Source organism: Eurosta solidaginis, chromosome 1 (genome assembly GCF_040869045.1).
Source record: "Eurosta solidaginis isolate ZX-2024a chromosome 1, ASM4086904v1, whole genome shotgun sequence".
NCBI lineage: Eukaryota > Metazoa > Arthropoda > Insecta > Diptera > Tephritidae > Eurosta > Eurosta solidaginis.
The window spans coordinates 150,882,740-150,899,332 of NC_090319.1; the positions used below are offsets into that span (position 1 = coordinate 150,882,740).

General features: G+C 36.2%; 1 protein-coding gene across 23 annotated transcripts in view; it reads right to left on the minus strand.

Annotated features, from left to right (window-relative positions):
* LOC137236879 (protein eva-1) overlaps window positions 1–16,593 on the minus strand; it is a 3,007,131-nt gene that overhangs the window by 140,686 nt on the left and 2,849,852 nt on the right. The window contains exon 1 of one of the 23 annotated variants that reach the window (XR_010948687.1): window positions 537–728. The exons of the other annotated variants lie outside the window; for them this stretch is intronic. The gene's annotated coding sequence lies outside the window, so the exon portion shown is untranslated. Of the gene's footprint in view, window positions 1–536; window positions 729–16,593 lie in introns of those variants that run through there. 23 annotated transcript variants of the gene reach the window in all.

Below are 16,593 nucleotides of genomic sequence, written 5' to 3' on the forward strand. Positions count from 1 at the left end.
ATCTATCTACGTTCCGGTAATAAGCACCATTGTGGTACTAGCCCCACCATCTCGGGAACTATTGATATGACTACATTAAACCTTCTAGGGATTGAATTTTAATAATGCCGGTAATGCGAAAGTCTGCTAAAATGCACCATTCTCCATGGAATGCTCGATATATAACTTTCCACGTTTTGAAACAGTGATGAAAAGAGCAAAATTTACAATAATTTTAACTGGCTGTGGGTAGTAAGGTGTTGATGTCCTCTCTTAACGCAATGTAATGACAACTGCGATGCAGTGAAAAGACAAAAATCTTGCAAATCTACTGATAATAATTAATTTTTCCTCCCCTTCTATGCAGTTCTATGCATACATACATATGTATTTTTCTCTCCAAATGCTAATTAAAAAAATTAATTGGTTTTCACATGAACTTCGAACTCAGTCGTATTTGCATTCTTCAGTTGATTATCAACAAAAGCATGACAAATTATCACTAAAAAATTCATACATGTTGCTTATATATTTAATATGGTAGCCAATTTACCTACCCTTTCTGGTGCGATGATTCCTGGACAATCGGGCCTGACTAGACGCGATTTTTTTTGCCTTAAGAGAGCGTGCTTAACGCGAACCCTATCATGTTATGGCACAACTTTGGTGATGCAAAAAATCAAAAACATTTCTGCTTCTAATGCTTCTAGGATAGCAGCAGCAGCTCCCGGTGGCACCACATAAATAACAGTGGCATGCCGATCAGTTGCCTTGTTTGCTCCGGCTACCTATTCAATTTTAATTCACATTACATTATCTACTATTGCAATTTTTAATCACTACAAATCAATATAAATTACCGAAGCAAATACCGGCAAACCAAGATGCGTAGTTCCACCCTTTTTTAGGGAAATACATCCAACCAGTTTGGTACCGTATTCCAAAGCATGTTGCTTGTAAAGTACCTTGTTTTTGTAGATTTCCTCTGATTTTGGCATATTCTGAGCTGAATCGCAACCCGGCGGAGATGCTATCTATTAGAATAATATACCATTTTTTTTATTATTTAAAAATTCACATACGTATGAATGAAAATCAGAAAGTAAATAATGTTGTTGTTGTTGTAGCGATAAGGACACTCCCCGTTATCGACTTTATTGGTCCTTTGCCGGATGCAGATCGGGTACGTTCCGGGAACCATTAAGGTACTAGCCCGACCATATCGGGAGCGATTTAGTTGACATAAAACCTTGTAGGCCATCCCGTCGATTCTATACAACTTAATATGGTAACGATTTAAAAGACGGTGCACCACCCAATTTTTATCAAAAATTATCAAACGTGGAATCAAAAGGCGCGCCTCGAGCTCCGTTTTTATTATTATTTGATATTTTTAAATTAGTTGGTGTACCGTCTTGTAAAACTTTACCCTTAATATTATTTTGGACGAAGGCCGCCAACGCAAAAAGATGGTCTCTGCAGCAATATTCTTAATTTCCGTCACATGTCACAACTCAAATTAACTTAATGTTATTTTGGGCGAAGGTCGCCAACGCAAAAAGGTGTTCTCTGCAACAAAATTTTTAATTTCCGTCACATGTCACAACTAAAAGCACAAGATATTTTTCGTTGTAAACAATTTATATTTTTTTTGCGTTTCAATGTTTTCCGGAATAATTAATGAACTGTCATTTCGATGACAGCATGAAACGTCGATGTGTTAGTGGAGAGCGAAAAAAGCTTTGAATGTGTGGGTGAACTGGTTACCTCCGTCTTGTAGGGATGTATCTCCATAAACGAAACAATAACTGCGTCTACATATATGTACCATGTACGTGTACGAACAGCAGAGAGTCAATGCACAAATACATGCATATATCTAAGATACTCCTATAAGTATGCAATGAGAAAAACTATAAAATTTTGCAATTGTAGTTACAGCCGAGAAGTTTGAGAGCTACTGGACTAGTAGATTCTGGAAGCGTCTAGAAGATGCGAACAAGGAAATCAAAGAGTATAAAAGGCGACAGATGTAGAGGCGCTGTAATTCAGTTTGATTTGAGTTGTCAAGCAGTTTCGATTAAGACGATATCTAGCGAGCAATAGCAGTATTATTTTGAATAGTAGAGTTTCATTGAGCTATCAATCAGTGTGGTTATTAAGCAAGCTATTCGTTGCAAAGTTTGAGTGTTATTGTGAAGTACTTTAATAAAGGCCATTTTACATTATTACAAATTGGAGTTATTTATTCAACAGTTTAGTGATTCGAACTTAGCAGAGGATTACAAATAAGAGGATTTGCAGTAAATTCGTTACAATTGGTGTCAGAAGAGGAATTGTTGAATAAATTCCAGAGGACAACAAGGACATGGCAAAGTTCAGTGAATTGAAGATCCAGCAACTGAAGAAGGAGTTAGAGAGCCGTGGATTGAATACAACCGGCATTAAACTCGAACTTCAGGCACGACTACGAGAGGAAATGGAATTAGAAGGAATTGACGTGGAAGAGTATGACTTTCATCTTGAAGGCGAGGAAACAACAAAAATGGAGAAGACAGTTACGAGCACAGACTTGAACATGATTTTGGCTGCAATATCTACTCAAACATCGACAGTGGCTTCTCAACTGGAATCGCAAAAGACAGATATAACATCTCAACTGGCATATCAACTAGAATAACAGAAGACGTATATGGTATCCCAATTGGAATCGCAGGAAACCCGTGTAACATCACAATGGAAGAACAGAAGACATATTTGGCATCTAAACTGGAAGCGCAAGAGGCACGTATATCTGAAATGTCGGCACAAATTTCGGAACAGGTATCATCGCAGCTCTTTGTGAAACTGGAAGAGCAGGATGCAAAAATTTTACAACTCGAGGACAAAATTGATGCCGAAATAGAAGCGTTAAAAGGTCGTATGGAGCAGTTACAACTAAACCGCCCAGCTGTTTCAGCAAGCAATCCAAAGGTAAAAACATCATCATTTGACGGTTCTGTTCCTTTCCAGGTCTTCAAGCTACAGTTTGAGAAGACCGCAGCAGTGAACAACTGGAATTCGGAAGATAAAGTTGCTGCACTGTTCGTGGCATTGAAGGGGCCAGCAGCGAAAATCCTACAGACGATTCCCGAAGGAGAGCGGAACAATTATGAAGCATTGATGGCTGCTGTAGAACGACGTTATGGAAGCTAGCATAGAAAACAGATATTCCAAATTGAGCAAAACCGCTACCAAAAAGCAAATGAGACATTGCAGGAGTTTGCTTCAGATATTGAAAGATTGGCTCATCTTGCAAATGCGGACGCATCCGTGGAATACACTGAAAGGGTAAAAATCCAGAGTTTTATAAATGGCATACGGGACGTAGAAACGAAGCGAGCGACATATGCAACCCAAAACCCACATTCGCAGAAACGGTATCCTATGCACTGGCTCAAGAAACAGCGTCGCTCTTGAGTAAGCCAGTTTTCAAAACACGCCGTGTGGAAGTAGAAAGGCCAGAGTGTGTAGACGCAATATTTGCAATCCCCTGCTAATTTCGAATCACTAAAATGTTGAATAAATAACTCCAATTTGTAATAATGCAAAATGGCCTTTATTAAAGTACTTCACAATAACACTCAAACTGTGCAACGAATAGCTTGCTTAATAACCACACTGATTGACAGCTCAATGAAACTCTACTATTCAAGATAATACTGCTATTGCTCGCTAGATATCGTCTTAATCGAAACTGCTTGACAACTCAAATCAAACTGAATTACAGCACCTCTACATCTGTCGCCTTTTATACTCTTTGGTTTCCTCGTTCGCATCTTCTAGACGCTTCCAGAATCTACTAGTCCAGTAGCACACAAACTTCTCAGCTGTAACTACAATTGCACAATTTTATAGTTTTTCTCATTGCATACTTATAGGAGTATTTAAGATATATGCATGTATCTGTGCATTGACTCTCTGCTGCTCGTACACGTACATGGTACATATATGTAGACGCAGTTATTGTTTCGTTTATGTATATACTTGATGATTGAATTATTGATGTGCATTCACGTCACTGCTTAGCATCGCTTAGAGCTGGCAGCACTCCTTAGTTTTGCTAATATTCGTAACACTGCCCTCCACCTAAGTCTGATCGTGCCGATCAGACAAATCTCTCGATCTAAACGCTGCTAGCATCGCCAAATGTACCACTCTTCTACTCCGTGGTTTCTCAATGCTTTGTATGCGGTAGATGGTATCACTGATCTTCTTCACAACCTTGTACGGACCTTCCCAACTGCACCGAAATTTGGATGCAACACCTTTCCGCCGGTGAGGGTTGTATAACAGTACCAAATCTCCCTCCCGGAAACCTTCCGAATTATTTTCCTTGCCGTACCTGTGTTTCATCTTACTACTCATTATCCTGGATCGTTCCCTCGCACTCTGTTGCTCGGCCAATGAAGAACTACTTCGCAGAGCTTGCGCTTGACGGATTTGCTTTGCATAATCAGTATCGTTCCGACGCTTCACAACAGTAGTGTGCCTTGGCTTGAAACCACCCTTGCATTCTTTCTTCGTTTTAGTACGTCCGTTAGGGCTTTTCAATGCCAGTGTTTCTCTCACAGGTACCTTCGGTTTTGATTTGTTTGGCCCATTTGTTCCATCAACCTTTACCTTTGAATTTCGTGGCCTTCGTCGAGTCTTCTCCGCCAGTACCCGATTACTGCTGAACCCTTTTTCCAAACTAAAGTTAAGTGGCACATCTTGGTTCTCATAACGCATCACCCTTCTCTGCATATCGATCTTGATGTCATGGTCAACCAAGAAATCCACTCCCAATATAACTTCATCAACAATCTCCGCCACAACAAATTTGTGTAGAACCATGACCTTCCCAATCAATACTTCACATATCACTTCTCCCTGAACTTGGTTATACTCGCAAGTGACCGTACGCAACTTTGCTCCAGGTAACGGTTTTACTCTCCTGTTGACCAAGTCAGATCGGATCAAGGAATGAGATGCGCCCGTATCTACAGTCAGTATTCGTTCTTTGCCATCCACATTCCCTCTGACGGTAAGACTGCTCGATTTTCTACAATTTGCGACACAGATATCATAGGGCATTCAATAGCTGGATCTATATCTCTACCTCTTACTCGCTCTTGCTCATCTCCTCCAGCTTTGCGTTTACGCCCACCAACATTGTTGGAACTATTAAGGCCAAGATCCCAATGACGTGCAATGTGACCGGACTTCCTGCATTTGAAGCATTTGATAACTTTTTCACTCCGCTTTTGCGATCCTTTGATTTGCAGTAAATTCGTTACAATATGTATAATCGTATTACTGTACCTGAATAATTGGCCTCCATTCGCTGCACTGCACTACTTTTTGCACAAATAAAAAGATGATTGTTCAGTTTTTTTAAGACGTTATTGTTTCAGTTTTTAATATTTTCTTTAGTTATTAATTATTTTACACAATTCACTTTTTACAAGCATTTAATAATAAATGAAATTAGCTTAAATATACATATATTCAAACTAAATATATGTATATACACGATTGGTATGCAAAGATATCCAAAAGGAGCGCGCCCGCGATTGCCGGCTATTGGTTTTTGACTAGTTCGTTGCAGTGCATTATTTAGGACGCTGGTAGTGGTCGTGTGGGCGCCTGTCCACTCGCCGCACACGGCTGCGTATAAGAAGTTCGCCGCCGTTGATAAAGGCGGCTTAAACAGTACCATAAAGATACTTTCGCGGGGACTGCGAATCTTTGCAACAAAACATATGCAAATTAAGCTTTTCAAAGTTTGTATATGTACTTGGTATTAATTTCTGCAGCGGTAAGTAAGACAAGATTTTCACAGGTGCTAGGAATGCGAATTGCAGAAAATTCCCTTCAACCATTCGACAGAATATGACCAAGCCTTCAAATATTCATAAAAAGTTTCAATGGAAAAATGATTTTATTATAAATATTTTCATTAACATTTTAAATTAAATTTTAATTTAATATAGTTAATTAGGTATAAGAGAATTTTAAAATATTTGCTACAACTTGGTTATTTTAACTGAAATATATATTGTATGTTAAATAATTAACCATTTACAATTTCATTCTATGTTATATAGTTTCTTTTTTCGCAAGCGAGCTTGAAAAAAATGCTTCAACTAGCTAAACAGTTTCATTATGGCAAAACCATACAGATGGTGGAAGTTTATCAGTTATTGTTACTTTTTTTAGCTGCTATGACATTTCTACTTATAGCGCAGTATGTTTTTGACACTCAACCAGAGATTTCAAAAATCAAAATACATGAAATGCGTGTGTTTTTGTTTGTATGTATGTCTTCCTGACGCCACGCTGTTATTTTGTTATTTTTGTTTATCTGCACATTCATATGTTCATTTCATTCGCTCGTTCACAATAGTGCCCTATTTTTGATTATGCAACACTATACAACACTATCAATCAGGTCGGCAATTACCTAAGCGGTTTCAACTATGTTTAGTATATGTAAATAGAGTTATCAATAATATTACACAAAATTAGTTTTCATTCAAAATCGTGTAATGATAAAGAACCAAAGGCGTGTACAACTCTTATTTTGTCCATGAGTGTTTGTCCATGAATATTATATATTAAATAATTTATACTTCATTTATTGGCAATTTATTACTGCAAAAAAAAAATTTAAAGCTGCGTCCGGCTCCGAGAAACGGGAGTGTCTGCTAGCTTAAGACTCAAGCCAGCACACACTTCGTGAAAACACGACCTGCAGCTTCCGATCGACTTGAATAATATATATTATATTTATTGGAAATTTATTACCGAAAAAAAAATTTAAAGCTGCGTCCCGTGTCGAGAAACGGGAGTGTCTGCTAACTTAAGACACAAGCCAGCAGACACTTCGTGAAAACACCACCTGCAGCTTCCGAACGACTTGAATAATTTATATTATATTTATTGGAAATTTATTACCGCAAAAAAAATTTAAAGCTGCGCCCCGTGCCGAGAAACGGGAGTGTCTGCTAGCTTAAGACACAATCCAGCAGACACTTCGTGAAAACACGACCTACAGCTTCGGAACGACTTGAATAATTAATATTACATTTATTGGCAATTTATTACCCCAAAAAAAATTTTAAGCTGCGTCCGGTTCCGAGAAACGGGAGTGTCTGCTAGCTTAAGACTCAAACCCGCATACACTTCGTGAAAACACGACCTACAGCTTCCGAACGACTTGAATAATTGATATTATATTTATTAGCAATTTATTACCGCAAAACAAATTTAAAGCTGCGTCCGGTTCCGAGAAACGGGAGTGTCTGCTAGCTTAAGACTCAAGCCAGCAGACACTTCGTGAAAACACGACCTACAGCTTCCGAACCTCTTGGATAATTGATATTACATTTATTGGCAATTTATTACCACAAAAAAAATTTAAAGCTGCTTCCGGTTCCGAGAAACAGGAGTGCCTGCTAGCTTAAGACTCAAGCCAGCAGACACTTCGTGAAAACACGACCTACAGCTACCTAACCACTTGGTTAATTGATATTACATTTATCGGCAATTAATGCCGCAAAAAAATGTAAAGCTTCGCCCGTTTCCGAGAAAAAAATGGAGTGTCTGCTAGCTTAAGACTCAAGCCAGCAGACACTTCGTGAAAACGCGACCTACAGCTTCCGAACGACTTGAATAATTGATATTATATTTATTGGCAATTTAGTACCGCAAAAAAAATTAAAGCTGCATCCGGTTCCGAGAAACGGGAGTGTCTGCTAGCTTAATACTCAAGCCAGCAGACACTTCGTGAAAACACGACCTACAGCTTCCGAACGACTTGGATAATTGATATTACATTTATTGGCAATTTATTACCGCACAAAAAATGTAAAGCTGCGTCCGGTTCCGAGAAACGGGAGTGTCTGCTAGCTTAAGACTCAAGCAAGCAGACACTTCGTGAAAACACGACCTACAGCTTCCGAACGACTTGAATAATTGATATTATATTTATTAGCAATTTATTACCGCAAAAAAATGTAAAGCTTCGCCCGGTTCCGAGAAAAAAATGGAGTGTCTGCTAGCTTAAGACTCAAGCCAGCAGACACTTCGTGAAAACGCGACCTACAGCTTCCGAACGACTTGAATAATTGATATTATATTTATTGGCAATTTAGTACCGCAAAAAAAAATTAAAGCTGCATCCGGTTCCGAGAAACGGGAGTGTCTGCTAGCTTAATACTCAAGCCAGCAGACACTTCGTGAAAACACGACCTACAGCTTCCGAAAGACTTGAATAAGTGATATTATATTTATTGGCAATTTAGTACCGCAAAAAAAAATTAAAGCTGCATCCGGTTCCGAGAAACGGGAGTGTCTTCTAGCTTAATACTCAAGCCAGCAGACACTTCGTTAAAACACGACCTACAGCTTCCGAACGACTTGGATAATTGATATTACATTTATTGGCAATTTATTACCGCACAAAAAATGTAAAGCTGCGTCCGGTTCCGAGAAACGGGAGTGTCTGCTAGCTTAAGACTCAAGCCAGCAGACATGTCGTGAAAACACGACATACAGCTTCCGAACCTCTTGTATAATTGATATTACATTTATTGGCAATTTATTACCGCACAAAAAATGTAAAGCTGCGTCCGGTTCCGAGAAACGGGAGTGTCTGCTAACATAAGAGTCAAGCCAGCAGACGCTTCGTGAAAACACGAGCTACAGCTTCCGAAAGACTTGAATAATTGATATTATATTTATTGGCAATTTAGTACCGCAAAAAAAAAATTAAAGCTGCATCCGGTTCCGAGAAACGGGAGTGTCTGCTAGCTTAATACTCAAGCCAGCAGACACTTCGTTAAAACACGACCTGCAGCTTCCGAACGACTTGGATAATTGATATTACATTTATTGGCAATTTATTACCGCACAAAAAATGTAAAGCTGCGTCCGGTTCCGAGAAACGGGAGTGTCTGCTAGCTTAAGACTCAAGCCAGCAGACATGTCGTGAAAACACGACCTACAGCTTCCGAACCTCTTGTATAATTGATATTACATTTATTGGCAATTTATTACCGCAAAAAAATTTAAAGCTGCTTCCGGTTCCGAGAAACAGGAGTGTCTGCTAGCTTAAGACTCAAGCCAGCAGACACTTCGTGAAAACACGACCTGCAGCTTCCGAAATACTTGAGTAATTGATATTATATTAATGGCAATTTATTACCGCAAAAAAAATTTAAAGCTGCATCCGGTTCCGAGAAACGGGAGTGTCTGCTAGCTTAAGACTCAAGTCAGCAGACACTTCGAGAAAACGCGACCTACAGCTTCCGAACGACTTGGATAATTGATATTAGATTTATTGGCAATTTATTGCGGCAAAAAAATTTACAGCTGCTTCCGGTTCCGAGAAACAGGAGTGTCTGCTAGCTTAAGACTCAAGCCAGCAGACACTTCGTGAAAACACGACCTGCAGCTTCCGAAAGACTTGAGTAATTGATATTATATTAATGGCAATTTATTACCGCAAAAAAAATTTAAAGCTGCATCCGGTTCCGAGAAACGGGAGTGTCTGCTAGCTTAAGACTCAAGTCAGCAGACACTACGAAAATACACGACCTACAGCTTCCGAACGACTTGGATAATTGATACTACATTTATTGGCAATTTATTGCGGCAAAAAATTTAAAGCTGCGTCCGGTTCCGAGAAACGGGAGTGTCTGCTAGATTAAGAGTCAAGCCAGCAGACACTTCGTGAAAACTCGACCTACAGCTTCCGAAAGACTTGAATAATTGATATTATATTTATTGGCAATTTATTACCGCAAAAAAAATTTTAAGCTACGTCCGGTTCCGAGAAACGGGAGTGTCTGCTAGCTTAAGACTCAAGTCAGGAGACACTTCGAGAAAACACGACCTACAGCTTCCGAACGACTTGAGTAATTGATATAATATTTATTGGCAATTTATTACCGCAAAAAAATTTAAAGCTGTGTCCGGTTCCGAGAAGCGGGAGTGTCTGCTAGCTTAAGACTCAAGCCAGCAGACACTTCGTGAAAACACGACCTGCAGCTTCCGAACGACTTGAATAATTGATATTACATTTTTTTGGCAATTTATTACCGCTAAAAAAATTTAAAGCTGCATCCGGTTCCGAGAAACGGGAGTGTCTGCTAGCTTAAGTCTCAAGCCAGCAGACACCTCTTGACAACACGACGTACAGCTCCCTAACGACTACAATAATTTATACCTTATTGATCGCCTAAATGTTTCGTTGTCTTGAAAAATATTTTCACTATACCAAAAGGAAAAATTAAAATTTATATTTTGCCGACCCTAATAAATATAAATCATTACTTTCGAAAATCAGTGAGTTCGAGAAGTTTTGAATACCGTGCGCGCAGGATTTCACAGCAATTTACTTCGGAATGATATATATATTCGTTCTTACAAAACTATGTTGACCTGTGTTATACATTTCCTCAGAATTTCGTAAATTTCAAAAACTCAACTTTGCGGAAATAAAAGATTTTCGTAAAAAGTTGCGTAAAATTGACTTGGCAGTTGAAGTTTATTTCTCCTTGCCCATTCATATTCAAAATTTTGCGAATCATTGTTATAAACATTTTCACTGTAGGAACAAAAAATTTACTTTCTAACATATTTAGTACGCATAATGCATAGGATTGAGTTAAACGCATCTACATATATGAAAAACTGCTTACATATGTGACGGCGCTTTAAGTCTGAAGCCAGCAGACGCTTCGCGAAAACACGTATGAACGTACTTACATACATATATACACATGTACAACGTACATGTTAGCGCGCATAAAATGATTTACATGCCAACATAATATAAACGCACGCAAGTTATTTTCTGTCAAAAATGTCTCATGCACATACAACTTGTATGAGAGCAACCCAAATTGAATTTGCTGCGTGAAAACCTAACTCGATTTTTGTTCTGCGTGACATTTAGATTTGACGTTTGCACACATGCTTTACATTGTCGCAACGCATGCTTATTTGGGTTAGAGCAAAAAACGCCGGTTGTTTGCGTGCGCTAAAAAAACGCAGTGCGGTTTTATTACGTTGGCATGTTAAATGCCGCGGTACAATGACATTTTTCATATAGATCCGTTTAACACAAGCTTATGCATTCCAATAACATCGCCACAATCAAACAAAGATGTTGCGTTTGTAAATATGAAGGAACTTCAGAATTGGCAATTGAAGTTTATTAGGCCTTGCCCATTCACATACAAAATTTCGCGAAGCACTGTTGTAAACATTCTCCCTTTACAACAAAAATACTTGCTAACATATTTTGTGTCATATTCGTATTCATATTCATATTTATATTGCAGTTTTTAATTGTGAAAAATGTTAGAAAATTTACCAACCAAAGGCAAAAATAATTTCAAGGCTATAAAAAATAAAATCAAAGGTTGTATATGTTTACAACACTACTTCGCGAAATTTTGTATGTGAATGGGCAAGGCGTAATATACTTCAATTGCCAAATCTTAAGTTCCTTCATATTTACAAACGCAACATCTGTGTTGATTGGGGCGACGTTATTGGAATGCATAAGCTTGTGTTAATCGCATCTATATGAAAAAATGTTATTGTGTCACCGCCTTTAAATCATTGCATGCGCGCTAACATGTACATTGTACATGTGTATATATGTATGTAAGTATGTTCATACGTGATTTCACGAAGCATCAGACTTAAAGCCCTGTCACATATATAAGCAGTTTTTAAGCTATTGCATAGATTTTATCGCGGGCTTGGCGACTAAATCAAAAAAACCCGTACCGGATATTTGTCAAAAAAGGTTCGAAAAAGTTCGAAAAGTTTCGAAAAATTTCGGTGTTAGCAACAGGCCAAATACATAAAATTGGAACTCTATCATAACGTTATTTTAAAGTTAAAGTTAAAGATAAAGTTAAAGTTAATGTCAAAGTTAAAGTTAAAGTTAAGGTTAAGGTTAAAGTTACAGTCAAAGTTAAAGTTAAGGTTAAAATTAAAGTCAAAGTTAAAGTTAAGGTTAAAATTAAAGTCAAAGTTAAAGTTAAAGATAAAGTTAAAGTTAAAGTTGAAGTTAAAGTTAAAGTTAATGTCAAAGTTAAAGTTAAAGTTAAAGTTAAAATTAAAGTTAAAGTTAAAGATAATGTTAAAGTTAAAGTTAAAGTAAAGTTAAAGTTGAAGTTAAAGATGAAGTTAAAGTTAAAGTTAGCGTTAAAGTTAGAGTTAAAGTTAAAGTTAAAGTTAAAGTTAAAGTTAAAGTTAAGGTTAAAGTTAAAGTCAAAGTTAAAGTTAAGGTTAAAATTAAAGTCAAAGTTAAAGTTAAATTTAAAATTAAAGTCAAAGTTAAAGTTAAAGTGAATGATAAATTTAAAGTTAAAGTTAAAGTTAAAAATAAAGTTAAAATTAACGTTAAGGTTAAAGTTAAAGTTAAAGTTACAGTTAAAGTTAAAGTTAAAGTTAAAGTTAAAGTTGAAGTGAATGTTAAATTTAAAGTGAAATCTAAAGTTAAAGTTAAAGTTAAAGCTAAAGTTAAAGTTAAAGTTAAAAATAAAGTTAAAGTTAACGTTAAGGTTAAAGTTAAAGTTACAGTTAAAATTAAAGTTAAAGTTAAAGTTAAGGTTAAAGTTAAAGTCAAAGTTAAAGTTAAGGTTAAAATTAAAGTCAAAGTTAAAGTTAAAGTTAAAATTAAAGTTAAAGTTAAAGTTAACGTGAATGATAAATTTAAAGTTAAAGTTAAAGTTAAAGCTAAAGTTAAAGTTAAAAATAAAGTTAAAATTAACGTTAAGGTTAAAGTTAAAGTTAAACTTACAGTTAAAGTTAAAGTTAAAGTTAAAGTTAAAGTTGAAGTGAATGTTAAATTTAAAGTGAAATTTAAAGTTAAAGTTAAAGCTAAAGTTAAAGCTAAAGTTAAAGCTAAAGTTAAAGTTAAAGTTAAAAATAAAGTTAAAGTTAACGTTAAGGTTAAAGTTAAAGTTAAAGTTACAGTTAAAGTTAAAGTTAAAGTTAAAGTTAAAGTTAAAGTTAAAGTTAAAGTGAATGTTAAATTTAAAGTTAAAGTTAAAGTTAAAGCTAAAGTTAAAGTTAAAAAAAAGTTAAAGTTAACGTTAAGGTTAAAGTTAAAGTTACAGTTAAAGTTAAAGTTAAAGTTAAAGCTAAAGTTAAAGTTAAAGTTAAAGTCAAAGTTAAAGTTAAAGTTAAGTTAAAGGTAAAGTTAAAGATAAAGTTAAAGTTAAAGTTAAAGTTAAAGTTAATGTCAAAGTTAAAGTTAAAGTTAAAGTTAAAGTTAAGGTTAAAGTTAAAGTCAAAGTTAAAGTTAAAGTTAAGGTTAAAATTAAGGTCAAAGTTAAAGTTAAAGTTAAAGATAAAGATAAAGTTAAAGATAAAGTTAAAGTTAAAGTTAAAGTTAAAGTTAAAGTTAAAGATAAAGTTAAAGTTAAAGTTAATGTCAAAGTTAAAGTTAAAGTTAAAGTTAAAGTTAAAGTTAAAGTCAAGGTTAAAGTTAAGGTTAAAATTAAAGCCAAAGTTAAAGTTAAAGTTAAGGTTAAGGTTTATTTTTAAGGTTAAAGTTAAAGACAAAGTTAAAGTTAAGGTTAAAATTAAAGTCAAAGTTAAAGTTAAAGTTAATGTCAAAGTTAAAGTTAAGGTTAAAGTTAAAATCAAAGTTAAAGTTAAAATTAAAGTCAAAGTTAAAGTCAAAGTTAAAGTTAAAGTTAAGGTTAAAATTAAAGTCAAAGTTAAAGTTAAAGTTAAAGTTAAAGTTAAAGTTAAAGTTGAAGTTAAAGTTAAAGTTAATGTCAAAGTTAAAGTTAAAGTTAAAATTAAGGTTAAAGTTAAAGATAAAGTTAAAGTTAAAGTTAAAGTTGAAGTTAAAGTTAAAGTTAATGTCAAAGTTAAAGTTAAAGTTAAAGATAAAATTAAAGTTAAAGTTAAAGATAAAGTTAAAGTTAAAGTTAAATTTAAAGTGAAATTTAAAGCTAAAGTTAAAGCTAAAGTTAAAGTTAAAGTTAAAATTAAAAATAAAGTTAAAATCAACGTTAAGGTTAAAGTTAAAGTTAAAGTTACAGTTAAAGTTAAAGTTAACGTTAAAGTTAAAGTCAAAGTTAAAGGTAAAGTTAAATTTAAAGTTAAAGTTAAAGTTAAAGATAAAGTTAAAGTTAAAGTTAAAGTTAAAGTTAAAGATAAAGTTAAAGTTAAAGTTAAATTTAAAGTGAAATTTAAAGTTAAAGTTAAACCTAAAGTTAAAGTTAAAGTTAAAAATAAAGTTAAAATTAACGTTAAGGTTAAAGTTAAAGTTAAAGTTAAAGTTACAGTTAAAGTTAAAGTTAAAGTTAAAGTTAAAGGTAAAGTTAAATTTAAAGTTAAAGTTAAAGTTAAAGATAAAGTTAAAATTAAAGTTAAAGTTAAAGTGAATGTTAAATTTAAAGTGAAATTTAAAGTTAAAGTTAAAGTTATAGCTAAAGTTAAAGTCAAAAATAAAGTTAAAGTTTACGTTAAGGTTAAAGTTAAAGTTCAAGTTAAAGTTAAAGTTACAGTTAAAGTTAAAGTTAAAGTTAAATTTAAAGTTAAAGTTAAAGTTAAAGCTAAAGTTAAAGTTAAAATTAAAGTTAAAGTTAAAGTTAAGGTTAAAATTAAAGTCAAAATTAAAGTTAAAGTTAAAGTTAAAGTTAAAGTTAAAGTTAAAGTTAACATTAAAGTTAAAGTTAAGGTTAAAATTAATGTCAAAGTTAAAGTTAAAGTTAAAGTTGTGAGGACCAAATATAACACCATTAATTTGGCCCACACAAAGCGACCCCACATCATATTCGATACAGCGCTAACACAACAGCCAATCACAAATGGCTATAGCAACAGACCAACCAACAAGTTCAATACAGCATACATCATATTCGATACAACACTAACACAACAGCCAGTCACAAAAGGCTATAGCAACAGACCAACCAACAAGTTCAATACAGCATTGACACAACAGCCAGTCACAAAAGGCTATAGCAGCAGACCAACCAACAAGTCTCAGCAACATAACGGGCAAGCATAACACTTTAATGCCAACACAACAAACTAACAAATCTCAGCAACGCAATGAGCGTTCGCAACATCGAACAGCAGCCATGGCAACGCAACCATTTGAGCCAGCAATACCAAACAAAGCAACTGACCGCGACCGCACCACGCTAACATATTACGTGGACCACATCACTCCGCAAACATACGACGTTGGTCACAGCATTGCGCCAACCCACTACGCTGACCGCAAGCGCTAACATACGACGCGGGCCACAACAGCGCTAGGCAAGCACATTACGTTGGTCACCGCAACACGCTGGCCACAACAGCACTACGCACATATACTACGGTGACCACAGCAAAGTCACGCAAATACACGACGTCAACCACACTAGGGTTGCGTACATACACGCCAACGCAAGGCGTCACCGAAACACGTTTTACACGCACTCAGGCAACGACCAGCCGGGCGTCCTAACGGCACGTTCCTAACGGGACACGCACGCCGACGCAGGGCGTCACAAAACACATTTACACACACACAAACAACGACCATCGAGGCGTAATAACGGGACACGAGTACCGTTGGCCCACCACGCAGTATAGAGCAAGCATACAGTGAAACGAAAACAACATATATTTCTTCTTTTGATTACGTAAAATTTTTCATTTTTATTATAGTGTACATACATATATAGAATTAGAGAAATAAAGTGAATTTATACGAAAACGATTGGCACGGTGTCCCAAATTTACAAATCTATTGAAAGCGAATCTTGGACACGGCGAGTATAGCCCTAGCACTTATTGAAGAAGCGCCGGGACGGAAAAAGCTTCGTTACAATTGGCGCCCGAGCAGGGACCCTGCAAATCGTTACCACGTCAGAAGGAACATTCCTGACGAGAAACCTAACCACAAAATGGTCGACCAGATCGATACCACGTGGTTAGATACAATTTCAAAGGAGCAGCTGATATCCATCACACAGGAATTGGGTATTGAGCAGACAGGTGCCACCCGAGAAATCCGAAAGCGCATAGCAGCACTGGCCTCAAAGGCAAATACGGACTCGGAAATCCACGAAAAATTTGTATCCCTACAAGCCATGAGCGACGTAAATGAGGTTAAGGCACCGACTCCGTCGAACGGAGGAGGCACACCGAAGGTCGGGGTTACAACAGTAGAACAAACTCAATTCGCGTTTCCTCCCAGGAGTACAGTACCCACACAACAGTACTTACCATCAGGAATAGCGGTACCACCCAACGGTACATCTCAGGCACCTCCCAGGAGTACAGTACCCACACAACAGCACGTACCATCAGAAATTACGGCATCATCAACCGGCACATCTCAACCCACGCAACCGTACTTACCAGCGGGTATGACGGCACCAGCCATGAACTATACATGCCAGGTAACTCAAGCACCGACCGTGGTGTTCGCGCCCATCATCGACCAGGTAAGAAAGTGGTCCGTAAAGTATGAAGGTGGACGGGACCCGTTAGCGTTCATCGAACGGTTAGAGGAGTTAGCCGAAGTATACGCGCTAAACGTGCACCTCCTGC